We start from the raw sequence: 27,495 nt of genomic DNA, 5'->3' as shown, positions 1-27,495 counted from the left end.
GAGCTGTTGTTCTGGAAGGAATCGAACATTTTTCCCCAAAAAAAAATTCGTTCAGGGATTGTTTGAGTCTCTTTTATTTCTTAGAGTTTATAAACATCACAAAATAATGGTGTTTCAGGTTAAGGCAAATATGAGTCATGGCTTTTATTTTTAACACTTATGCTCGAATATAATTATAGTTTGTACACAGATTAAAGTATTATAAATGTTTTAACCTTGATTTAATAGTTTACAAATAATAAAAGTTAACTTTTTGACGCAGATGGAACACCGGAGTCACTTATCTATACTTTTTCTGGCGATCTAATTACAAGTAAAAGTACAATTCAGTATTTTTTAATTATAAAAAACAGTCTAATAAATTTGTTTTTATATCAATCATGGGTTTTTAAATTTTTTCTGTTCCTTTAAACTTAGAACAGATGTTCTTTCCGATAATGGTTATTATTGTTTTTAAACCGTTTCTTTATTTCTGAAATGGTTTTTCAGAAATAAAGAATGGAAAAAGAATGGAAAAAGACATTCCATTCTGAAATGGTTTTTTTTTAAGTTTTAAAAAGAATTTTCATTTTAAAGGTAATATTCATTCAAGCACGCCTTTGGTTTTTCTAAAAATTAAAATGCTTATCCGTATTTTATTATTTATTGTTGCATAAATTATACAATACTTTGTGTTGTTAATCATTATCTTGTTAATCATCACCATTATCATAATTAATCATTATCATAGTTAACTTATTAAATAAGCATTATTTAAAATATATAAATACTTTCTCTTAAAATGCCTTTAAAGGTCAGTAAGTTTAAATGTGTTAGTAAAATGTATGTTTGTTTTCTTATATTTTTCCATTAACTGATTTGTCCAAACAAACTAAAAGATTTAATAAGCTTTATACTTTGCTCATTAAATCTGTTTTAAGTTAAAATAACTCAGTGGTCAATGTTTTAAATATTTTTCGAAGCCAGTTTTATCAATGGTAGTGACATTTATATGACATAAGTTTGGTATGCCAATGGTAGTGATATCTTAATTTGAATGAAATTGTGACTTTTTGTAGTCAGATAATGACTTAGAAGACTACAAGCCAGCTTTGTAAGATTTCAATTATTATTTTAGTCCGCAAATTCAAAATGAAATGGTTAAAAAATTTCAAAATTTTGTAAAACTATAACTGACTAACTCTTTCACAACTCCTACCAATTATTTTTTTCCCCAGATTTTCAGCAATTCAATAAATAGCAAACAGTACGTATAGATTTCTTTTACGATTTTTGGACAATTAAAAATCAGTCCAGATACATTCTGTCAATCGTATTTTTTATTTGTAGCATTTAACACAAAATTTTTGTTTAAAAAAAACATACTTTTTATGCAAAATATATATATTGGTAAAACAAATACATAAAAAGCCCACTTTTGGCTTATTTTAAGTATCTCTCACACCTGGTTCAAAAAGTAAGTTTTCACTTTAAAATAACTGTTTAAGGAATTAAACTATTTTTTTAAATAAACATTTATTGAAATTTGTAAAGGCACATATAAAAGATGGTATATATTCAAAATGTTCTGCATCTCCCAAAATAAAATTTGTGGAGTGACTGTAATATTTATTTTTATCGCTTTCTTATTCGTATAGAAAGGTTAAGAAAACTGAACAAGTAATGTAAGTAACGCGCCATCGGAACATTACTTTTCTGTTAATGATGATGGGCCCGAGAAGTTGTAGTGGTTTCACAGTCGATGCGATTAAACGAATAATGGATTCTATCCATCAATTACACCGCTTTTAACGACAAGAGGCTGCAAAGAAATCTCATGAACTTTTTATACTGAAAAAATGTTTTCTGTTGCTTTCAGTTTATCTTTCCCTTTTTTTAGGAATTTCATACAACTTCTTTTAGATAATTTTTACTGAAAGATAAAAGTTATTTATCTGAACTCCTTTTAAACCACTTTCTTTCATTTATGTTGTATCATTTTTTGTAATATTTTTTCTCTTTTAGTAAGTGCAAGAACTCGCATTTACATACGAAAAAATAAGTTTTATATTTTACATAACTTGTAATGCTTGCGTATTTGCTTTTAACTTAATATAATATTTTTAGATATGTAGTTTTTATTAATGCAGGACTGCTAACTACAACAAAAGGCTACAAGATATACTGTAAAAGATATAGTTCACATCATTTTCAGTGTTAAGGTAAATTAAAAAAATTTTACATTGCACGCAGTCACATTTTTTGTTTTCTTTTTTACTGTTATAGTTTTATTTATTTATTTAATGTTTACTTATTATCTGACTGCACAATACAATCAGTTTAGTGACTTCATTGCAAAAACATTTAGTTTACAAAATTAGCTTGTTTTTAGTAATATATTTGCGCTAATTCTTTCAACAAATTATTATTTTGTCAGTTTTATGTAAAAAAATTTTTGCACGATAACTTCAGTTGTATTCTTAAATGCATTTAGTTTATCAGAGCTAAAAAAATGGTGGTAACTATATATAAAAATTTTTACAATTGATGCTTTCAAAAATTATAAATTTTGAACAATAATTTGATCATTTAGAAACTTAAACTTAGTTTCTATACTTTCTTGGTAATGAAAATATTGAACAAGTAAATTTAGATGAAGGTTGTCATGGTCTATAACTACTATCCCCACATTGGTGACTTTCGGACGTGATGTGAACACGCCTACCTTGGCAGTAACGCCCACCTTGATGTGAACACGCCTATTTTGACAGTAACGCCCACTTCGATCTGAACTCGTTTCGATGGATGGTCCACATTGAAAAGTTGACTTGCTACTTGTGACTCATTACCCACCTCCTCAAACTGTGGCTACTCAGTCTCGTCTCGATCACACACAACGCCGGCTTGCATACACTCGACTGCTAACGGCAACACAGGAGCGACTACGACCATGATCGTAATACAGCTCTCATGACTAATGTTCAAAAAACCCAGTGACCTTAATCGAGCTCTCCCAGCTTCGCCCAAAAACAGCAATGACTCAACTAGTGGTATCCATATATCGAATTCTATCACAGATATAATTCTGGTGGGGGAGTACTGTAGCGTATCTACCACTACAAATGTACAATTCCAATTCACTAGTATATAAGACATGTTAACTCGATTCTACGGTGGGGTACCTTTTCATAGATGAAGGTTGACATGGTCTATGACTACTATACTCACAGATTAAATTTCTAATCATAAAGTTTCAGTTACGTGATTTGGACGAAAAATTAAAAAAAAAAGAATAATTTGTTCGGAGATTCCATAAGCATCACTTTTCGAACCTGGGTTACTACATAGCCCTTCCACCCCCCCTTAATATTGACCTATAATATTCAAACTGGGCCACGGTTTATATTGCAGGGTACAAGTGTACCCTATTGAGACAAAAATATTTTAGTCTCAATATCAAACTGCAGAAAACGCATTATTGTCAAAACAATTATGTGACCAAAATGATTTTGACGTTTAGTTTAATTCATTGGGAATGTATTTAAAATGGATCTAATCACAATAATTAGGATTGGATAAAATCTCTAAATGATTTGATTGATTCATTGATTGATGATTGGATGCAGGGATGATTTCCCAAAATTCTAAAAGACGATCACTGCTTTATTAAAGAAGTTTTTAATTTTTATTACAAGTTTTTATGCTTGTTATCATCGTCTAATAAATGAAAAAATCTTACAAAAACAGGATTCTCTTAAATGATAAAAAGTATTTATCCATAATTTTAAACTTTGTGGGTATTTTCAACACAAATCTTTAATCGAACCTTTTTATAACAACAAAGAAATTAATTTTCTCTTTTAAAAGTTTCTTTGAATAAAGGGTATGTCAGTTGAAATTCCCATAGCTCACAAAATCTTTTTAAAATATGTGACCCTTTTTCTTAACATTAGAATAAATATTTCCGCTTTAAATCTTCAACTCAAATCAAATTAACATATGAATGCATCTTCTTAAGAACTTTTATTTAAAAGTTCGCGAGAATACTATCATAAATAACCTCCTTTTGTCGAATGGAATGAAAAATTAAGCGAAGTGAAACAATTTTTCAACCCGTACGTATGATAATATCTGTGTATATCCATTGTTGCATCAATACCCAAACCCATCAAAATCGTGGTAAAGATGATTCCGGGCATTTCCGATCTCGACTCTTCCTACATTAAGATCGATATTTTTCCTTTTCCTAAAACTTTCTGGAATCGTTGTTCCATTAACTACGAAATGCCACAACCCAAGAAAAGAAGTATTACCCGATATATCCTGTGTGATCCCTTTTTAATATATTGGTACATTGTGCTTGCCAGAAACTCACTATTTCGCTTTACAGGAAGAAATAAAAAACAGAAGTGGTTGTCCGTGATACCACATTTCTTGAAAGAATTTTCCAAGCTTTACGGATATTCGCTCCATTAATAATTGCCTAGCTAGGATATGATTACTTCGCAGTGAGCTCTTTTTCTAAAAATAGAGAACTATATTATTCGATACGGCATTTATTCCAGATGTATGGAGCATCAATTGTTCATTTAAAAACCATTGTTTGTTCAATGATGATGGCGAAATTGCGCTTTCATTTTTATTCTATTAAACACATTTTAAGACAAGCAGCTGCATTTAATATTTGTTTGAGTAATATTGGATCTGCTTAAATTGGCTTGAAATGCCAAAAGTGGGTAACACTGATTAATAATTTTATACTTCGAAACTATAACGATTAAAAAAAAGGAATGCGTTAATTTTTCTTAAGAAACTCCAGTAATTTTCTTGAGTAATTTTATTTTTTTGGTGTTAGTTTTTATATTTTTAATATTTAAGTGACTGCTAATGCATAGGTAGGCATTGAAAATCGTTAATAAATCTAAGAAATGAAATATGCAATGAGATATTTTTTTTTGCTGTTAATCAATTTATTTTTCATGTAAATATTTAATATGACAGTTACAAACTTCATAAACCAATACATGTTAGTTGTAATGTTATCTCCAATCGTTTCTAATTTATTTAGATCTTATCACTTTCTCTACATATTGTTGCTAGACGTACGGCGCAACTTCCAAACAGCATCAAACAAGCGGTTGGCCTTACGATTATAGGAAGGGTTCACCGTCCGTTTTCGTTCTTTTCCTGGAATATCATTGCCAGTTCCTTGAAACGACAGATTGCATCAGACACTTTTTGCCGAAATAGAATAAACAAAAAAACAATTTCAAGGTGACGTTTTCCTTGCTTAAACAACTCTAAAATTACAGATCCTTAGCTTGACTTTGCAAAAAAAGCCGGAAAACAACAATACGTAAATAGAGATATATTATAAGAAATTTCATACTTAAAATAGTAGACGAAAAGAAATGAACTTATAAATTAAAAAAAAAATTATTTAACATCTATTCTATGATGCAACAACTTTGTCTAAATTTTTTACTGTGTCCTGTAACTTAATTTAAAATTTTTTGGCTATTAATTAATTTGCTTTTTTTAAATTCATGCTGTATTCGAAACATTTAGGAAATCAGTACTAAATGATATTGAATATTCTAAGATTCGACCTTCATGCTTTATAACAAATAAGAATATTTTTCCTATTATTGGATAAGGGGAGTCAGTTTGTATTATGTTTGGGATAAGAATTTCAAGTTTCATACAAAACTATTTTTCTATCCTACAAAAAAGCTCGAAATATTCAACATTTGTGAATTCAAAAGTTCTTGAAAAACGGATATTTTATGGTTATTTTCAAGAAACATTTTATTTGTTTTCAACCACTCTCAAAATTCTTCTATTGCTTTAAGAAATTCTATATTTCTTTAACAACATAGCTTTTCATTTTCAGATACTGCACCAGGTGCGTATAAAGAATTCAAACACTTTCCCTATTTCTGAAATAAAAACGCATTTTTTACCTTTTATTTTCTGTAAAGAAATATATAGAAATAATACTATTTTAAAAATTTAAAACATGGAAAACAGCAATTTTACTTATTATCAATAGTCTTAAAAGACATAAAATAATATAAAAGCCTACATATAAAAACTGACATTAACAAATGTACAGAGCGCAAAAAACAGCTACACTTTAAATAACTTTTGATCTAATGATACATATATTACGGTGGTTCTAATTTTTCAACTTATTAAAAGTTAAGCTTCCTTCCCCTATTTTGTTCCAATCGCCAAAACTTAATTTCTGAAAAATTTTGTGTCTGCTGCAAAGCGAGAAACTGCAAAGAGACAACTGCGAAGTGAGCCTCATCCATGATGAAAAATAAAAATTTTCACTTAAAAATTCATTTGTCATATTTTTCTTTCTTTTTCATTATCTAACAAGCTTTAATTGTTGGTTATTTTCATGCTTGTCGCAAGTTATATTTGCTTAAAATCGTTCTTTCTATAACCTAGTAAGCATTTTCCATAGGCGCCACTTTAGAGACGAATCTTCGTCACCAAGAAACCGTTCTTGTTCGTTGTTGCAATTCGGGATCTTCTCATTGTAAAAAAGTTTTCGGAAGTTTTCTTCTTATATTTGTAAATTTCAAGCACTTTGCTGTGATGCAACACCAGGCGACACAGATAAAATAAATGGCAACTGAATAGTTTTAAATCATAGTTAAAACCATTAATTTAAATCAAATTGTTCAATCATATTCTTTTGCACAGGGCCCAAAAAACGGGCCACCTTGATTAACTTTTGATCTAATGATAGGATCTTCACATTCTGGGACTCAATCTTAATGGCTTGAGGGGATGACCTCAATTATGCTACTTAATAAGTGCAGACTGTGCTTTAAGTTACGAAAACAGACACAAAACACACTTTCTTTTGATAAATATACTTTTTTTTCCGGACGGATTCGGATTTCTGACCTTTAAAATAAAGGGGGTAGCCGCAATCTGGGAAATAAAGTTCCAATAGTTCGGCCTGCAGAGCGCTCCAAAGTTTGGACTTCTTAATGTTAATTTTACTTTTTACGTATTTCACTATAGATCGAAAACTTTTTAAGCGAATTGAAGAATTTTTGTGCATTTTGTGCATAATTATAAAATTTGTTTATTCAAAAATAATTCTATGCAAAACAAATTTTGTAAATATTTGTTTTTTTTAAATTTTATTTAATGACTGTCAAAAATTGCAAGGTATACAATTTTTTACATCATTTTAAAGAATATAATTTTACATGGCAAAATACAAAATTTGAGCAAAATCGGTTGAATTGCTCCTGAGAAATTAAATTTCAAAAAAGTAAGATATTTTCAATAACACACAAGCTTTCCTGATAACAAAACTAGTGGATCTATAAATCTGAATTTTTGCCAGTCGTCAGAAGTTTATTAAATGACAAGTAAAGTGAAAATCCGATCTTTAAATCAAAAGTTCTTCAAGTTGCAGTTTTCTTTTGCGTTTACTGATTGAATTAGATATTGCTTAGTTAGCTAAAATAATAGAAAAGGTTAGAACTTGATAGTTTTAGTTGAAATGAAAGTTTGAGATGTTATCTTTCGAATCGTTTAGTTTTAGTAATACCTACTTCCTTTTTAATATTTTCATTTTCTTTTATTCTAAAATCGCTCGATTGTAACAATTTACAATACTTTTAATGTTTTTTTAGGAACTAAGAAAAGTTTAAGGTCTTTTTGCAATGCAGCAGAAATCCCGAAAGCGTAGTTTATAGAGAAAAAAAACGTTTACTACTGTCCCTCAGCAAAAACGCACATTTTTTATAAAACAATGTCTCTCGGCTAAAATCGAAGAGATGGGTAATTGATCAAACCATCATCTGTCCCGCCCCTTCAAGCTATTTTTTTGTCAATAAAGAAACCTGATTTTCAAGCTAAGATTTTAAAAATTAAACAAAAAAAAATCATACATATATAAAAGACAGTTGAGGAAATAAAACGTAAGTGGAGCTATATAAAGTTCAAATGCGATATTTTTCTTATAAAAAATAAGAAATCGTCTTAACATTTTTCGAATAACTTTATTTTAAAACATAATAAACTTTCTTATATTTTAAATAGCCAATCTAATTAAGAAATTCTTAGTTTATGTTCGTTATTTTAAATTAAATACATATTAAATTATTTTCTTTATAGATAAATTTATACAAATAGAATTTTAAAAGACATCCCTTTATAAAGGAAGAAATAGGAATAATTTATTTAATTGTATTCAACTTTCAAAATAAAATTTTAGTCATGTTGAGCAAAGTGATTTTAGTTTTATTTTACGTTATACTAAAGCATTTCATTATATTTACACAGAGTGTTTTTTCTCAAAATTGAGAAGTTCTTAGCTTTACACTATTGATTAATTTCTGTAAAAATTATTGAAAACAATTGTGTATACTATTTTATTTACACTGTTTAATATTGATACATTACAATTAGTAAAATATAATATATTATATTCAAAACTCCTGGTAAAGGGTATTTCGTAGTGACCGCATTTAATATGAATTTTTTTGTAGTTATCGAAAATTAAGTCAAAAACAAAAATATTAGGTGTCCTAAATTCAATAAAATCAAGAAAGAAAATAAAAACTCTTTTGAAAACTAAATAATTAATACTGACAAAGGAAGAACTGAGAGCATCAGAATCAAGAAGATATGGTAGGATAATCAAATAGGTTTCGGTGTTCTTAATCCCACCTTCTTTAATAATTATTTGCCCCATTTTGACCACGCTTTTGTTTTTTGATCCAATAAATTTTAATTTGTGATTTCCTATAGTGTTTACGTTTTCAAAAGGGATTCTAAAAATATACAAGCTGAGAAAATAAAGTATGGTGAAAACTACCAGAATAAGGTAAAACTTACCGTGCTTCTGGCTCTACAGGAACACCGGAAAGCTTTGCAATATTTACCAAAGTGCTTTGGTTATGATTTTGGTAAAATTAACAATAAAATATGGTTTTATAATATTTCATGAAATTTGATAACTGTGGTAAAATTTCCTAATTTTATCATGATACCTTAGAACATGGCATAAAAACCAATCATTTGGTTAAATTGACTTTTAAGTTGCGTCTTTTGAACTAAATGAGTAGTGAAAGGAACTATAATTTCGAAAACCAAAATTTCTGATAATTCGCTGCCATATGAAAGGAAACATTACCAAATGACTTGTTTAAATATCGCATATTTTGGTTTTATTAACCTGATTTTTTTAATCAGAAATGTCATTACCATACTGTACCGTAATTTTATCAGAATTTTTTTCTTCGAGTATTAATGGTGATCAAATTTCGGAAGACCCTGTAAATAGCATAAGCAACCTTTCCACAAACACACAAGAAATATTTTTTATGTGAGATGAATAAATAGTTTAATTTTGTATCAATAATGCATATGATATTATCAATTTCAATGAGTTACTCAAAAAATATTTGTCTTTAATTACCATCTTTTTAATAATTGAAACTGGATAATATATTGTAGAGGTAATATTTTTGGTGAGTGAAATTGAAAACAAATTATGTTCAACATTTCAGAACATAATAGTTAGCGAAAATTTACCAACTTAATTTTTTATTACTTTTCAACAAACTCATACATAAAAAGAATTTTTTATGGGCTACTTTGTGATTTGTATAGTTAAATAACATGTCTTTTGAAAAGCTTTTTCCTTCCAAATATCCATTATAATGTGTACAAAAGATTTAATGATTTAAAAATTTAGTACAAAAACTTTCAAGCATCCATAAATAGTTAATTAAATACAAGATTTATAGTTAGCATTGATAAATATTAATTTACATATAATGGAGGTTGGATAATAAATATTTCCTCCCATAAATATTTATAACATTAAGTTTGAGTAGGATAATCAACATATTAGACCTTCTTAGGAGTATTTAAGATCTATTAATGATTTACAATATGAATAAATATCTATACAGTAGTTATTGTAATGAAACTAATGAAAATTGTATAGAAACCGCTTAACATTGTATCCTTCTTTGAATAATATTACGCTTATTAATTTTCTCTTTGCACAAATACCTTCTACTAAACTCAGAAGTTGGGTTTGTTGAAAAGGAACATTTGGCATCAAAGTCCCACCTCAATTAAAACACACATTGCAGTGTATCATTTTAATCATTTGCATCGCTTATATACAATGGAGCTGTTTCTAAACATAGCCCATTTTATTCTAACAAACAGGCACGCAACCTTGTAAATTAATAGCACGTTTAAATAATGTTTCCTACAACAACATTCTGAACAGACCAGATTTGCGAATATGTTACATAAAATAGATAAAATACATTAAGCATGCAACAGGAAGAATAAATAAATTAATAACGTTGTTTCAAATTATTTATTATTGCACCAAGTGTTACAAAAGTATTAATTAAATGTAATTTATAAGTTAGAAGAAAATATTCATTCAAAAAGTTTAAGTATCGCATAGGCCATGTTACAACTTAGAAGTAACCTGCTTTTTAAGAGGAATGTATAGTGGTTAAAAATAAACACCCTAAAAAACTTTTGATCTAATGATTAGATTTTCACTATCACTCACTCTTAATAGTTCAAAAGGATAACCTCAATTACGCTTACTAGTTGGTACAGACGATATTGAAGTTACGAAATCAGGCACAAAAACGTGATTTCTCTGAATGAACAGACTATTTTTTCTAGGGAATATGATTCCTGATTCATAAAATATAGGGCGTAGTCGCAATCTTGGAAATATGGTTTTAATAGTTTGCTCAGGAGAGGGCAAATTTTGGACTCCTTTATGTTAATTTCACTCTTTGCGCTTTTTTCGCTGTATCGCGTGAATTTTTTAAGCGAATCAAAATAATTTTGTTAATCAATTTGGTAATCAAGCAATTATAAAATTAGTTTATCTGAAAATAATTCAATGCAAAAAATGAATTTGAATTGAAAGGTCTACCAATTTTTACATCATTTTAAAGAATGCTGTTTTATAAGGCAAATTGCAAACTTTGGGCAAAATCGGTCGACTAGTTCATGAGAAAACGAATTTTAACTTTGCAACTTCTTTAAGATATTTAAGAGTTACTATTGTTTATCAAAAATAGGAAAAATCGTATTAAAACGCCTACTTTTTAGAATCTGTTTTATTCTCATTCAATTTTTGTGAAGTGGCACAAAAATTTCTAAAATGTCATAATTTTTTAAATTGAATTTTTAAAGTGACTAAATATTTCATTGAAGATAACGAAAGTTTTGAAAAAATTTGAACAGGATCTAATTTTAATTTTTCCTATTGAATTCCTTTTAAAGTTTATTTTCCGCGTCATCATAAAAGTGTGATTCAAAAGTATATTAGTTATGTTACAGATTCAAAGTAATTTTTTTAAAAAAAGGCTTCAGATCAATATTAAAAATATATTGTTACAAGAGTTGAACGTATGTGTTAAGATTTTAAATTGCAGTTTATTTTTTCTAATTATTTACTGAATGAAATCATTGTTTTTTCTAAATTCCTGAAAAACGTTTTATTTTCCTAATTCAAAATTTACACAGAAACAAAATTCTAGTTAAATTTTCCTGCTACATGGTAATGACGTTTATGGTAAGAAAAATCCACGATTCTGGTCAATAAAACCAAAATATGAGGTATTTAAACAATTCATTTGGTAATTTTTCCTAAAGGTTTGAATTTGTTCAGTTCTAATTTTTCCGTTCTACAGGGGAATTCTGGTTTTCAAAATTATAGTTCTCATTATCACGCCTTTAGTAAAAAATACAAAACTGAAAATATATTTAACCGAATGAATGATTTTTATGCCATGCTCTAAGGTATCAGGATAAAATTACCTAATTTTAACGTATTTACCACAGATTATAAAACCATATTTTATTGTTAATCTAACCGAAACTAATTCTAAAAAAGAATCGGTTCGAACTTTGATTAGAACTATTGAGCTTTTCGGTGTTCTCGTAGAGCCAGAAACATGGTTAATCATACCATATACCATATAGTTTTGTGCATGCATTTTTTCTCAGTGTGCAACTAAAAAAATTAAAATAGAGTTTTTCATTTTAACATTTTTAGGTTACTATTGTGGACCTGAGTTTTTTAGCCTTTTCGGTTAAATACTTTTGTCAATAGAAGTTACTTTGGTTACCTTAGAGTAATTTTTTTTCAGAAGCCAATGAAAATATTAAGGGAGAATTTTTGGTTTTAAAAACAGGAAGAATTTAAACTAAAAAAACTAATTTATGAATTTTGAAATTCGTGTTATTGCTGCTGCTGCACATAAGATATTTTTAATAATTCTGAAAATTTTTAAGAGTAATTTTACATTTGTGTTAAAAAAGCAAAAATTAGAGAAAATACGAAAACAGTAATAGTACATATGCGTTGAAATCAGGACAAGAAGAGTTTTTTTTAACGTTTAATTTAAACAGTATTTTTCTTTTTTTGCGAAGATAACGTAAAAGAATGTTTTGAGAGCATTTTAGCGCAATTTTAAATTGAGACAAATAAGATATTTAGATAACTGAGAATTTTTTCCATAACGAATGATAAGGCTATAATATTAAAAATAAATTCATTTTTACTTTTGAGACTTTTTCTGTGATAGTATGGTATTATTCTGACATATAATTTAAAATGCAACTTCTTTGGAAAAGGTAAACTTTTAATAAAATTACTTTACTCCTTTTTGAAAAACATTAATTTGTCATTGAATTATTATCAGCTTTTAATTAATTCAGTTTATATCACTTATTTCGTTAAAGAACCCATATTAGAAGGAGTAGTGGTCTATGAACAAAAAACAATTTTGAGACTGCACCCCAGTAGCCTTAAGCAGGGAATTAATTTTAGTCTACATTTTAAAATATTTTTATTTTTGATAGAATTTAAACTTTTAATGAAGACCTTTTTAATTAATTAGAAACACAAATTTGTTTTAAATACTAATCTGAAAAATGTATCACTAATACCTCTCTTTAATTGGCCAAAAATTTAAAAAATTTCCTAAAATGGAATAAAATAATTCAGTATATTTATTAAATAATTGCTATTTATCCCTTACAATTAAAAGAGTTAACATAATACTAATTGTTAACAAAATATTTTATTTTCATATCTACTTTTCTTTAATCAACTTAAATGAGTTTAGACGAATTACATTTATGGAAACAAAGAAAATTAACATTAATTAGTCAGTTGTGGTTCATAATGAATGCTTAATGTTAGAAGAGCGTCTTTAACGCGATTCATTTCTCCCTTTATTGGAATAAAGCGTCACTTGAAAGCTACTCATTCAATTTACGCATATGCATTTTGGAATACCAGATCTACAATGAGATATTTATATTTACTTTAAATTACACAGCTTATTTTCTGAAACATGAAGATTTACCTTTTTTAGTTTTATTTGCAATCTTATTCATACTTGATTTATCGAATAAAATATATTCTTTGAAGGCAAAAATAAGAAAAATATTTTAATTTTTCGAAAGTCTTATGAAATCGCTTTGTAATAATAAAACTACGCTAAGCAATACTATAATGACTACACAAGAATTATCTCTGGTGTTTCACTACACCAAAAACAATCCTTGGTGTTTGATTACTAGAATTATTTATGGTGTTTCTTTAAGAAAAGAACAATCCTTGGTGTTTGATTACTAGAATAATATATGGTGTTTCACTATACCAAGAACAATCCTTGTTATTTGATTACACAAGAATTATCTATTTTGTTTCACTACACCAAGAACAATCCTTGGTGTTTGATTACTAGAGTTATTTATGGTGTTTCTTTAAGAAGAGAACAATCCTTGGTGTTTGATTACTAGAATAATACATGGTGTTTCACTATACCAAGAACAGTCCTTGTTATTTGATTACACAAGAATTACCTATGGTGTTTCACTACACCAAGAACAATCCTTGGTGTTTGATTACTAGAATTATTTGTGGTGTTTCTGTAAGAAAAGAACAATCCTTGTTATTTGATTACACAAGAATTATCTATGGTGTTTCACTACACCAAGAACAATCCTTGGTGTTTGATTGCTAGAATTATTTATGGTGTTTTTTTAAGCCAAGAACAATCCTTGGTGATTGATTACTAGAATAATATATGGTTTTTCACTATACTAAGAACAATCCTTGCTATTTGATTTCACAAGAATTATCTATGGTGTTTCACTACAACAATTTCGGTATAAAGTAAGTGCCATCATTTTTGGTGTTAAGATAAATGAAAATTTATTAAATGGATTAAATTACAAAATCAGATACAAATACGCAATTCCAATATATAGGCATACTTTGTCTTTGTCATTTTTGGAATTCCGAATACAAAAAATATACGCAAATGGCCGAAAACGTGAAAATATTTTTCCTCCACTGTAAGGAATTTTCGTGTACCTAATTAAACACCAAAGATGGTGGCAATTACTTTACACTAAAGTGGTTTTCCACTACGCCAAAATCCAAGGATAGTTCCTGGTGCTGTCAAACTCCTAGAATGTTCTTTTACACTACTTGCTGTATAGTAGCTACCACCAACTATCATATTTGTCGTTTAGCAACACTAAAATTTATAATTACAGAAGGATACACATAAGAATCAATTAAGTTATTTTTACGAGACAATATAAAGTAAGAAACAGTAATTTAGGTTGCATACATAGACTAATTCTAATTCTTAACATAAAATGAGTTTGTAAATCAAACATATGCGTAGCAGAGAGATCATTATTGCGAATTGAAACTGGGCTTAACAAAGCAGGAGCGAATGGAAATTATACATTATAAAATTATTTAATGCAGTTTACAGAGACATGAAAATTAAAATATGAATATCCTTATTACTCAACTAAAAACGCACATGCACACTTTTAACAGTGAATTTTAGTTCCTGTTGAGGAAAAGCAGCATAGAAAACCCTCGCCAACTTCGTTATCAATTGTAAACGATTGCAGACGAAATCAAAACGCACGATCATTTGATGTTTTGGAAGCAAAATATTTAACGTATGGTGCAAATGAAGCTGATCTTGATGTAAATCTTTCTCGTTTTTGGAGTTTAGAGCTTTCATATACGCGTTAAATTTCTAATAAAAGCTTCATTTGGGGTCAATTTGAAGAAAAAAAATTTTCTCAAAACTTTTAGTATTTCTTCACACAACTAATTCGTAAAACTCGAAAAGATATTGCACCATAGTTTTTACAGTGTACAGTTTAGATAAAGGGCCATTTTACTATTTATTTATTCTCATTCATAGCACTGGAACTAATTACACAAATAAACAAAGTTTCTCCTAATTATTAAACTGTTTAGTTGAAAATAAAATAACCCTCAAAAATTTTTTTAATATTTCATCCAATAATTGATCAGCTTATAATCATATAATTGAAAATTTCATCTTGAACAATGTTTATGCCACCGCTAAAAATTCGAATGATAACCGTTGTATAGCGTAATTATCTGACGATATGATGAAAAGTGCAAAGAGTAAAAGGAAGGAATTCCAACTTCTGACTACTATTTTGACTAAAGTAACGGGACATATTCCTTATCCTTTAATTAGGACTACCACCATATTTCAAAGGGCAAAAATTAAAATTCGTCAAAAAAATAAAAAATTCTGTTCTAGAAATTTTGTTTATGTGTCTTCTTTCGTATTTAGAGTGTGTACTTCTAAATAAAAAATAAATACATCTAAGTTCGGGAAAACCCGATAATTAAATAAAAAGTTATTTGGAATTACTTCTTTTTTTGAGTTACTAGTTAATTTTTTAAGAATACAATTTATAACACTATTAAGTCAAGAATTTTTTTAAATGTGAAATAAAATTGCTTAAAACTTCAGCACCAAATGCTGTAATTTTATCAAAACAATCACATAATTACCTTTAATGTCAAAAATAAACTTTTTCCAATTTATTACCCAAAGAAGAATATTTAAATTACTCAAATAAGTATATGTCTCCAAATTAAAACCTTTTATACGATAATTTTTCGTACATACTTTTACTTGTTTCGAAAAAGCATCATTTATATTCACAACATTCGGTATTTAAATAAAAGAGAAAATATGAACAGCTTAACACTTGGACTGAAGTTCATTTAATAATATTTCCTTGTACAATATTCAGAATAATCTCTCTTTCTGGAACTTTTATCAAACAAACATCATTTACAACAAATTGAATCACATTGTCCTCTTATGCAGTATATTCTTATTTCATTCAAAGCTATGCATGAAATCTAAACAGCATAAAATTAATTGAACCATCTTGACAGAATTATAAATGTTCGGCGATCTTTCTAAGGCAATATTATCGAATCGCTAGCATCATTTTTCATGAAAGTGTGAATATTTAATCATACTAACAAATCTAAGAGGGAATACCCCTTATCTTTCTGGTAATATATTCATAAAATCGTATCATACTTATTAGAATAAATATTTTTCGTGTCTGTAGTTTTAGTATTGTAATACTTAATGAGATATTTATAATTTTTAAATGTTTATTTGTGAATAAATGTTTAATTGTCTGATTTGTATTAATGCACTTATTTTTTTAAATAAAAATATTCATAAAAATGCTTAGTACTTTTTTAAAATTTAATTATATAGAAAAATTCTAAACCTTTTGTAAAATAGTCAACATTTAAAAACTGAAACTACTTTAGTATTTGCAGTTTGCAAATTTTAACTGGGTGCTTTCTTTCCCTTTTATTATTTTATATTAAAATGTTTATTTACTGTAATAAATTAAAATAGTTTTTTATATGTTATTGAGTTAGGAAAAATAAAATAGTTTTTAATGTTTTCTTACGTATCATTATTTTTACTTCAATCTATTCCCTTTATTTCAATTTTCTGCTTAAGCAATTACTTTTTTTATATAAATTTACAAAAAGTTGCCACACTACAAAATTAAAATTTATCTTCTAATAAGATTTATCTTCCAGTTATTTTATTATCTAACCTCTAAATGCTTATTTATAAAAGAAAAAATGTTTGTGAACAAATGACCTTACCACACTTAAATGTAGCAGAAAAGCAGCGTGTCCGTATTAGATAAAAGCAAAATATACCCCTCAAACCAAAAGAGAATATTTATTAAGTTGAATCTACCAAATTTCGCTGCTTGAATGCAAAGATGTGTAAGAATTGATCGAATAAAAATACCTTACGGTAAGTAAAATGTTAAGAACACCAGCGAATGTTTTCCTTCTTTGATCGCATTTTTAAAACAAGCTTTGTTGTGAGGATTTTCATTTGTATTGTTTCTAATATTTTAACAGATATATAAGATATATTTTAGGCTAGTATTCCTGTAAACATTACTTTCTTTTTACGAAAAATTGAAGTTTATTTGAGTTTACAAAAATTAAAGAGAATGAAAAATTAAAGTTTAAAGATTATAAAAATTAACTTGTTTTAACAATGTTCAAAGTATTCTGTAAAAATTTCCGTATCAAATTACCATAAAATGACCGGCATTTTTTGCAGTAAAATCCAATTTTAACGGAACAGGTTGTGGAAGAAAAAATTTGATTTACCGTAATTTTTACAGTAAACTCACTGAATCACACTAATTAAATAAATATTACAGTTAAAATTACGGTATAATATTTTACAACAAAAATGGATTCCTGGAAAAATGGAATTTACGAATGATGCACCCAAATTGTCGGTTCTTTATACTGTAATTTGATTCAGAATTTTTACAGTGCAAGACCTAGAATTCCAACATAAATGTTAAAAATATACCTCTACATTTCATGTATGATTATAATGAGTTTATTTTGTCGAAAATGATCCAATTTTAGCCTTTTTGTTTTATGACCATACGATTATCATGAAGACAGTTAATTATTTTTGGCAACGAAATTTCTTCAAATTGAATTTATGAAAAACAGAGGTCGTGACATTTATGTCAATTTATCTACTTTAAATTCAAACGGATACATTTTTATGAAAATTTTGCTTTTAATCAAATTTACTGATCTTCGTTGTCAACAATCTTTCACCATTTAGTAAATAAATTTTCAATGCTGGTTTGCTAAAAATTAATTGATTTTTGAGCAAACTATCTGGAGATGGCATTTTGATATTATCCTATTTTTCACATTTTTTGCAGTTTAAAAATGATGTAACTATCGTAATAATGGAGACGCCGATGGCGAAATATCATGCAAGCACAGCGGGTGAGACTATACCTCCCAATCTAATTCATGAGTTTTTTTTTTCTTCAAGATAAACTCTTCCTGCTCAATACATATCAGAAATTCCCAACTACCAGAATTGAATTTACCTTTGGTACTTGCGAACACTTAATGCTTTTGGATAAACAAAGAAAAAGCTTCTGGTAGCAACTTTTTCGTAACATCGCTTGTGAAACTCAAAAACACACAATTTTACGATATGTATCTACTCTATCATTCGGCTTGCCATTTAATCACAAATTGCAAATAAGTAAATATATTAGACTTAATGATCTACTCTTAAATAAGTCACCTTATATTTAGAATGTGTTTGGTATAACTTGGAAATTCACAATTAACTCATAAATAACAAATGCGCAGGAATAACTTTACTTTCCGATCCCTCTAATATTTTTGAAACAAATAAAAAATCGTTTAAAGTTTTTTAAGCTTAAAAAAAGAACAATAAGTGAAAAAGATTTATTACATATTTTTTTAACAAAAATTTCGCCTCAAAAAATATTAGTCTATAACAAGAAATATATTACTAGAAATATTTTTAAGACAAATTTCACCCTAAATTCAATATAAAACATTGGTTCCATTCTACAATTAAAGAATATTTTTACTAATATTTCGTATTTTTAAGCACGAGTTTTTACTTGTATTTAGGATAGCACTTAACAATATTTTGGTTTGATTCAAAGCTATCGCATCATATTCAAATATTACTTTTATTATTATAATGAACAACGTTTTTAATCAGTGATTAAATATATATTTATTGAATATGCATTCAATTTTCAAAGCAAGATATATTTTAGAAAATAAGTTTAAACTGTTTATTTTACACTGAGAAAGAAGAGCATGGTCAAAACTACCAGAATATGGTAAAATTTACCGTGTTCATGAGAAGACCAAAAAACTCAGTAATTTCTACAAAAGCACTTTTGTGATGATATTTGTAAAATTAACAATAAAATATGGTTTTATAATACGTAAAAGAATTTAGTTAATCTGTTAAAATGTCTTAATTTTATCGTGATACCTTAGAGCATGGCATCAAAAGTATATATTCATTTAAATTTACTTTTCAGTTTTGTATTTTTTACTAAATGTGAGTAATACGAACTATAATTTTGAGAACCGGAATTTCCGGTAAGCCGTTAACATATGAATGATGAAAATTATCAAATGCATGGTTTAAATACCATATACTCTGGTTTTTAATATCAAAACTATGCTGTTTCAGCATAGCTGATTCAGCATGTCATCAGAAATTTCATTACTATACAGTACGGTAATTTTACCAGAATTATTTTCTACTTTTAAGAATATTTTTTTTAAATAATACTTTTAATATCACTGTTTCTTTAAACAATCTAGTTAATATATCTAATTTATTAATGTAAAATTATTTTCTTAATTAATGTAAACGAATATTCATAAAAATACTGCAAATATTCTCCATACATCATTAAGTTCGAAACTTCACTTAATCAAACATTTTTTAAAGATTATACAATACAGTATAATTAGAAAAAAATCGCAGAATTCAAAGTAATCACGACAGGCCTAGTAAAAAATAAAATCCTTGTTTTTCCAGAAATTAAAGAAGCTTAGGAGGGAAAACAACAAAGAGAAATAGAGATCTTTCCATTTACAAAAGGAAATGGCCACATTAGGAAGTAAAAGATATTTACTCTAGAAGCTAACAAAATAATAAAAAAGAAGAAAAAGAAATGGTTGAAAAGTCTTGATACAAAAATCCTCGATCGGAAGATTGAAAAAACACTTTGTTCTATTTAGTTCTCATCTAAATGAAAATTGGTTTCGAAATTTCAATTTTAGAGTTTCATGGTGATTTCCTTCTGCGATGATGGTTTATATATATATAAGTTTAAATATTGAGAAAACATGGAAAATAATAAAGATCAGAGAAAAGCGAAGAAGAAAAATTAAAACTATAAAAAAAACACATAATTTTTTTTTTTTTTATCTTAAAGAAACAATTTTTTTTCCTTTAAGACACATAAAAAAATGCTTATATGTGTCTTTTTAATAACTTTATTTTAATAATCTTTCTTCTAAAAAATTGTTAAAATAATAATAACTTTTATTTTTTTTTAATTATTAAAATAATAATAACGTTAATTTTTGAAATAATAATAACGTTAATTTTTGAAATAATAATAACTTAAAATTATAACTTTTAATAATTTTTCTTTTAAAAAGTCGTTAAAATGAAACTAATTAAAAAAAACATAATTTTTTTTATGTATCTTAAAGAAAAAAATTTTTTCTTCTTTAAGATACAAAAAAAAAATTTATATGTCTTTTTTTATAGTTTTAATTTTTTTCTTCCTTTTTTTTAATCTTTAATGTTTTCCATGTTTTCTCAACATTCAAACTTATTTTATGAGTTCTATATACTTGCAGCTTATGCGCAGTTAATAAATCTTATTAATTTTCTTCGTTTGTCTCTCATTTTTTTAACTTTTTTGTCTTTATTCAGCTATATATATATAGGTTGTGCTAGGAATAAAATTACGTTTTATTTTGAAAATATAAAAATAAGATGACTTTCTTTTAGTGAATAAATATTTTATTTAAGTATATATTCTCCATTTTGTTTCAATACTTTTTGTCATCTTTCTTGCAATAGAATGATTCCAGCACATACAATTTTTGTTCTTTGTTGTGAAAATTAGTCTAGTTGATATTGGATCTCCTCATTTGAAATAAAGATTTTACCTTCTTCAGATAAATGCACTTCAATGGATTATTCAAAATTATATAATTTTCTTGATATAGGAAAAGCTAATTAAGGACTTCAACGCCGCGGCATAAAATTCTTTCCGCAGGAACATGAGGAACCCATGAGTCGAGCTTTGAGATACTACCTAAACATTTCAAATTATCTTGAAGGTTGAATTCGCTAAATTTAATATTTTAGCAACCTCACGAGTTGTTATTCTCCGTTTTGCATAAATTAATGCTTTTATTGTGACTTAATCTGTTTCAACAGTGTCGTACTATCAATATAAATCTTCTCTATACACATAGGATCCATCTTCTCTATGCACAACTTTTTTCTTGCTTGAACAATATTTTAATATATGAACAGCATATGCTTTTCATCTTCCTAAAATAATTTTAACTTTGGATTTGCTTCAGATATTGTAATAGAACATTTCAAACTATACACATGAAAATACGTAAATATTAAATCATATAATCCTTGTTTTTCCAGCAGCTATAATTACAAATTGCCCTTTTCTCTGAAATAAGAAATTTTTAGACTTACACAAATACCGGTAAATCCTTCGATACTAAGATGGTATATTTTGAAACATATTTTGTCGTTTAAACTAGAGTATTTAATTTTGTTTAGTCTCGAATCAAGCTTAAAGTTAAAAAGAGAAGATAATTACTTGTGAATGATTTATTTTATTATCTTGTATTTATACAAGGAAAACATGAAATCTGAAATTGTATAAAATGCCTAGACTTTGAAAAATGCACTGGAAAAGAATGAACTGTTTGAGCACTCCACACATTGCCAAGGTATTATATACAAAGTCAATTAACAAACCTGCAAAGTTTGAGATATGATTTACTTCATACTTTTATTTAGTATGATTATGGTGTAATAGTAGTAGTTGTAAGCTTGAATCTGTAATAAATAGGGAGAACTAGTTTTGTGGGATTATTTTTGACCTAAGCATGAAACCATTTGGCAGGTCGACAATTCATGGGGAAGGCTACCTTCCGTTTCTTCTTGTTATTTAAATAGAAGAAAATTGATGCTCACAAATCTTAAAACACGTATACTACTGCATTTGTTTGCAAAGAAAAATTTGTTGAAGAAGGTCCAAATACATATCATAGGTAAGTTCTTAAAATCTATTTCCAGAATTACAATTATTTAATTTACTTCATAAATCAACTTTTAGTGCGTACTTTTTTCCAAGAAATATTGCATTAATCCCAATTAGTGCATTTTATTCATTCTGAAATCAAAATTCATATTTCAAAAACTGCTTTGCTAGTAAATCTATTCATGGAAGAAAACAAAACTACAAAGTAATAATTATATAAACATTTTCAGTAGTAATGCATTGTTTTATTCATTTTCGTGTTAAAGCGTACATGTTGAAACCTTAGTGGCATTGTTGTTGCTTTTTTTTCTTTTTCGCTTATTTACGTTTAATTTTTTCCCTCTCTCTGATTTATACAAAGGAAGGAAAAAAACAGTCCCCTGCAGTTATATTTTATTTTATTTTATAACCATTATTGAAAAGCCGACCTAATTTTGGGTTTACGACTATTAATGCTCAACTAAGTAGCCTTATAATTTTGAACCCAATTTTAATGACAAGGGAACTTGGATCAAGTTTTAAGAGAAATTTTACTTCGTGGAGGACTTTTTGATGGAACTAATCCGCATTTGCGTTACATGGAGAGGAAAACAACGAAAACCTTCCACGTCTAGCTTGATGACATGGAGACTTAAAATCATGATCCGTCTACCACTGATGATATTTCGCGTCAGCACTGTGGTTGATGCTAGCCGGGAGGGAAATTCGTATCCACCAGCCATAGCTGGGATTCGAACCAGGGCACCTCATTGGAAAGTGGATGCTTTCAAATATGTGAAAAGATATTCATGATTTTGAAAGATGTTTTGTAATACTCCATGTTGGATTAAAATTTAAAAGCATTTTTGTATCATACTTCAATAATGATAAATCAATAAAGAAACATTACATAGGGTTTGTTATAAAGTAACTTTGATATACTACTGAATAAAATTATATTAAGTTCTATACCATTGTAATTATATGCTTTAATAATCAGATAAATTTGTAATTGTGTATTTTTTAGAGAAGGATGTAATAAATGTCAAGTTCTTTTAACTAGATAATTTTCCTCGCATTTTCACATTCCTTGGTAAAATAAATTTCATTATTAATAAATACCTTTCCAAAGATATTTCGTTTTAATGAATATATTTTACTCTTTCTAACACTCCAATACAAGTACACTCCATTCTGGAATTTCGTTGCTAAGAAGAGTCAAAATAACAATAAGGATGTTTCTCAATTGTCTTTTGGCGAAAAATAGAAAAGCCATAGTTAAAACACCTTAAGCTTGAAGCAAAGCCATAATTTTAAACAATATCTACCATTTTCTCATAAAGAATTATTTGGGTTTTAACAAAGAAGAAATAGCTTAACATTTAAAAAGTAAATGCACTTTCAAAGAAAAAAATCCCAATTTGGTGTAATTTTTTTCACGCCAATTTCTCCACTTTCTTTTCCCTTCTAAATAAAAATCATTAAAATAAATGAAAAATTCGCAATTTTTGAAAATTTTGTGGTAACTTTTCAAGAATTAAAATTTTTGATCCCAAAATATGTCGTATCTTCACATTGGCATTTTAATCTATTTTCCAAATTAGCCTAGAGAGGTCTGACTAAAGATAAGCAAAAATGTCATGGATAGTTGTTACAAACTCATAACAAATATAAAAATACCAAAAATTAATTAAAAAGAGTTAATTTCATGTGACGGTGGGGCTTTTGAAAAATAACCTCTCGAACTAATTCCAAGTATAAATACTTTTAACTTTCATACTAACATTTTAATTTAGACTGCAAATTTTGCAAGTGCATATTTTATTAATTGCTTGCATTAGATCATTATGCTTAATCATCCTTTAGATTCAAGTAATGATCCGTAATGGAAAATTAAAGTGTTTGCTGCTTAACATCATCTTCATTCCAGACGTTATAATTAACCTTCGTTTCCTATTACGGTGACGCAATGGTTACTACTTACTTAAATTATTACTGTAACATAATCTCAATCGTTAAGTATTTCAACAACATTTTAATGATTTTTCACCTAAAAACAAAATTAAATATTAATTTCCTTTAACTAAAAGTTAAGTAAAGCGTACTGTCATTCAATATTTAGAAAAAAATGCGATACTTTCCTTACGAGCTATGTTATTTATGCTTATTTTATCTTTTTTCATTGCTTATCGCTTTTAGAAATCAAAGGAAAATGTGTAAAATTTGACAGTACTGTTTTTAGAATAACAGCCAAGAGACAAATATGTGAACATAGCATAACTAAGTTAAGCTTGCATTCATTTTTTATTAGAATATCACCATGCTTCCTTAGAAAGATATGTAATTTACAAACAGTTTTATAACCGTTGCTGAACTGCTGACAAAATTTTGGGTTTACGACTACTAATGTTCAACACCGTAGCCTTGTAATTTTGAACCAACCCAATCCAGAAGACAAGGGACCTTCGTGGAGATTTTGCCTTCGTGTAAGATTTTCTGGTGGAACTAACCAGCATTTGCATTACATGGACTGGGAAATATCGAAAACCTTCCATGGTTAGCCTGACTACAGAGGGACTCTAACCCATGGACTGTGTACCACTGAGGATATTTCTGTGGTCCGTGCGAACCGGTAGCGGAATTCGTATCGATCAGCCATCACTGGGATACGAACTCGGTTCGGCTCATTGGAAGGTAAGCGCTCTATTCCCTGATTCACTACGACTCATTTACACATATTTAATATTTTTTCATCTCTTTTTACTTTCAATATTTAACATAAACGCAAAGATTTTTGCAAAATGTTCTAAAATTGTTTTTTAGTAGCAGCACCCAAATGCACTGCTACTTTGTAACCAACTCAACAGTTCTGTAATTTTTATCAAGTTTAAAAAATTATGGAACTGAATAGAACATTGATGCAGACATGTCATTATCACAGCATAAAAAGAAAATCAAGCTATGTATAGTATACCACGTTTACTTTTGAGGCACTTACAAAGCACAAGTTATCGTAAAAACTGAAAAATATAAATAACATTTGAAACGTTTGAACTATAAAAAACTGCTCAAAAAAATTCCATTAATATTTTTGTTTATTATCTTGAGAAACATGAGTGTCATTTTAGAGACAACCATTATTTAAAGTCTTTCATTTACGTCTCTCATATATCTCACAAGCGCTACAAAAATGTTTTATATAATCTCAAAATTTATGATCAAAAATTATGACACAGATATTACGCTTGCTATAAATTTAGATAAGATCAGGATAATTTATAAAAGTTAAAGGACTAACCAACGTTGTGTGGGAAACCAACGCATAAACCCATACCAAGATATGGGCTTAGCTCACACATAAATCCATATCATGCTCTTCCACCTGAATTTGATGCCCGGTCAACTAGACTTGATGGTGTTTAAAGATAATAATAAATCTTTTCAAACTAATTATAAAGAATTTTTAATGAATACTTTTGCATCGGATATTAGCAGATTTCAAAAAAACAAACCTTGAAATCAAGTTAATATAGGTTCAATAACCTCGATAAATTCTAAATAATGTTAATGGAAAACATCATTACTAAACCTAAATCTATATTATATAGTTAATAATGTACATGAATAATAATTTTGAAATATATTTAACTTTTACACAATAAAGTTTATACGTAATTATTTTCAAAATTTTTTCACCTTCAATACTTTTATGTAATTACGTTCAAATTTATGCGTGCTGATATAAAATTTTGCAACGATATTTTTTTTAATTTTTTAGAAACAAAGACATTAAACGTAATTACATAATTCGGAGAAAGCAATAACAATTCAGCAGATAATCTACACTTCTGAAAAAAATCACTAATACCATTTTTTTACTTTGAGTTTTCTGAAATTAAATATTTTACAGCAAAGAAAAAAAGTCTACAAATATTAAAGTGCATTTAGAAGAATTAATATTTTAAATATTAATTTTTCTTAAGTACTCGCATATATTAAAAAAAAGACCAAAATTAGAAAACCACTTTTGGGCTGATTAAATTAAATACGTCATGCTTTGATGATGACAACAATTTTACTTTCAAATAATTTACATAAAACTTTAAAATCACATGGCATTCCTACATTCACGGTCCTTCTAAAATAGCTATCCATTAATAGCTTTATCTGCAAAATTGCTTAAGTAACTCTGTATTATTAGAGCTTATTCCAACGCTTTTTGAACATTTATTAAATATGGCGCAATTAATACTGGAAAATGCCAAATTAAATTTTATTAGAATATTTTAAAGCAAATTCTTGGCTTTGTTCCAGACATTTTATAACTTACAACTCGTACTTTCAGTTTTTTTTTAAGTTGCTTTGATTGGGGTATATATTGGCAAAATACCAAAAACAATTTTTCAAAAAAATAACGGATAATAAGTATATAATGAAATAATTTTTTAAATATAAAAAGGCATTTTAGTGGCTTCTTATACATGCCTTTAATTTAAAACATAGTATTTTTCGCCAAAGATAAAATTTTCATATTATTTTAGCTGTTTTTACAAGTTTAGATAAAAAGAAGTTTATAGTTTGATTAAATATTTGACTATAAATTCCTAACATTTTTATTGCTTTAAGTTCATATATTTGTTGACATTTGTGGTCGAAATTTATTCTTTAAAATGCTTTTCAACAATTAAGTTGAATTATCATTGCACTTTAATTGTTGCATGATGTATGAACTTAAATTGACAAGATATTAAATCGTAAAGAAAGTTTATAGAGGTATGTATTTCAGAGGTGACTTTCAAAAAGGAAATAAAAGTAAAATACTTACGTTTCCATAAAACTACATTTTAGTATTTCCAAGACTATATAAAAATTTCTAATAAATCATAATAATCTCAAATAATAAACCATAAAAAATTTGCTTACCATTGGTATATGTATTTCAGTAATTTTTATTCAAAATTTCTAGCAAATAATAAACCATAAAAAATTTGCTTACCATTGGTATATGTATTTCAGTAATTTTTATTTCAAACTTCTCCCCAAACGAAAGATTAACTCGAAGCTTCCTGGAAGAAAATATACAAATATTGACTTACCTGAAAATCGATAAAATTATTAGTGGTTCTTAAGCTTGTAACTGATAATTGAAATATTTTATCAGAAAACATAAAAATTAATTCTATGTACTAAGTACTTGAACTAGTTTTAAGAAGTAATATTGAATTCATAGAGTGATGTTAACTTGCCGTATAGAACATATATATCTAGCATAAAATGCTTCAAACTCAGGGAGTTAAGATTGGTCTTTAAGAAAATTACTGCTGAGATATTTCTAAAATAATGAGTTTTATTAATTGTTAAGATATCCACTTATTTTTAAACTGAGAAAAAAAAGCATAGCTAAAACTACTAGAATATGGTTAAATTTGCCCTGTTTTG

General features: G+C 27.4%; 1 protein-coding gene across 4 annotated transcripts in view; it reads right to left on the bottom strand.

Annotated features, from left to right (window-relative positions):
• Nucleotides 1-27,495, bottom strand: part of LOC107450089 (transient-receptor-potential-like protein) — a 199,854-nt gene that overhangs the window by 127,483 nt on the left and 44,876 nt on the right. For 2 of the 4 annotated variants that reach the window (XM_071187496.1, XM_071187497.1), the window contains exon 3: nt 27,053-27,122. The exons of the other annotated variants lie outside the window; for them this stretch is intronic. The gene's annotated coding sequence lies outside the window, so the exon portion shown is untranslated. The remainder of the gene's footprint in view (nt 1-27,052; nt 27,123-27,495) is intronic. 4 annotated transcript variants of the gene reach the window in all.

The sequence above is a fragment of the Parasteatoda tepidariorum genome, chromosome X1 (genome assembly GCF_043381705.1).
Source record: "Parasteatoda tepidariorum isolate YZ-2023 chromosome X1, CAS_Ptep_4.0, whole genome shotgun sequence".
In the NCBI taxonomy this organism is placed as follows: Eukaryota; Metazoa; Arthropoda; class Arachnida; order Araneae; family Theridiidae; genus Parasteatoda; species Parasteatoda tepidariorum.
Note: the sequence above shows the minus strand (reverse complement) of the source record. Positions and strands in the feature narration are given on the sequence as shown.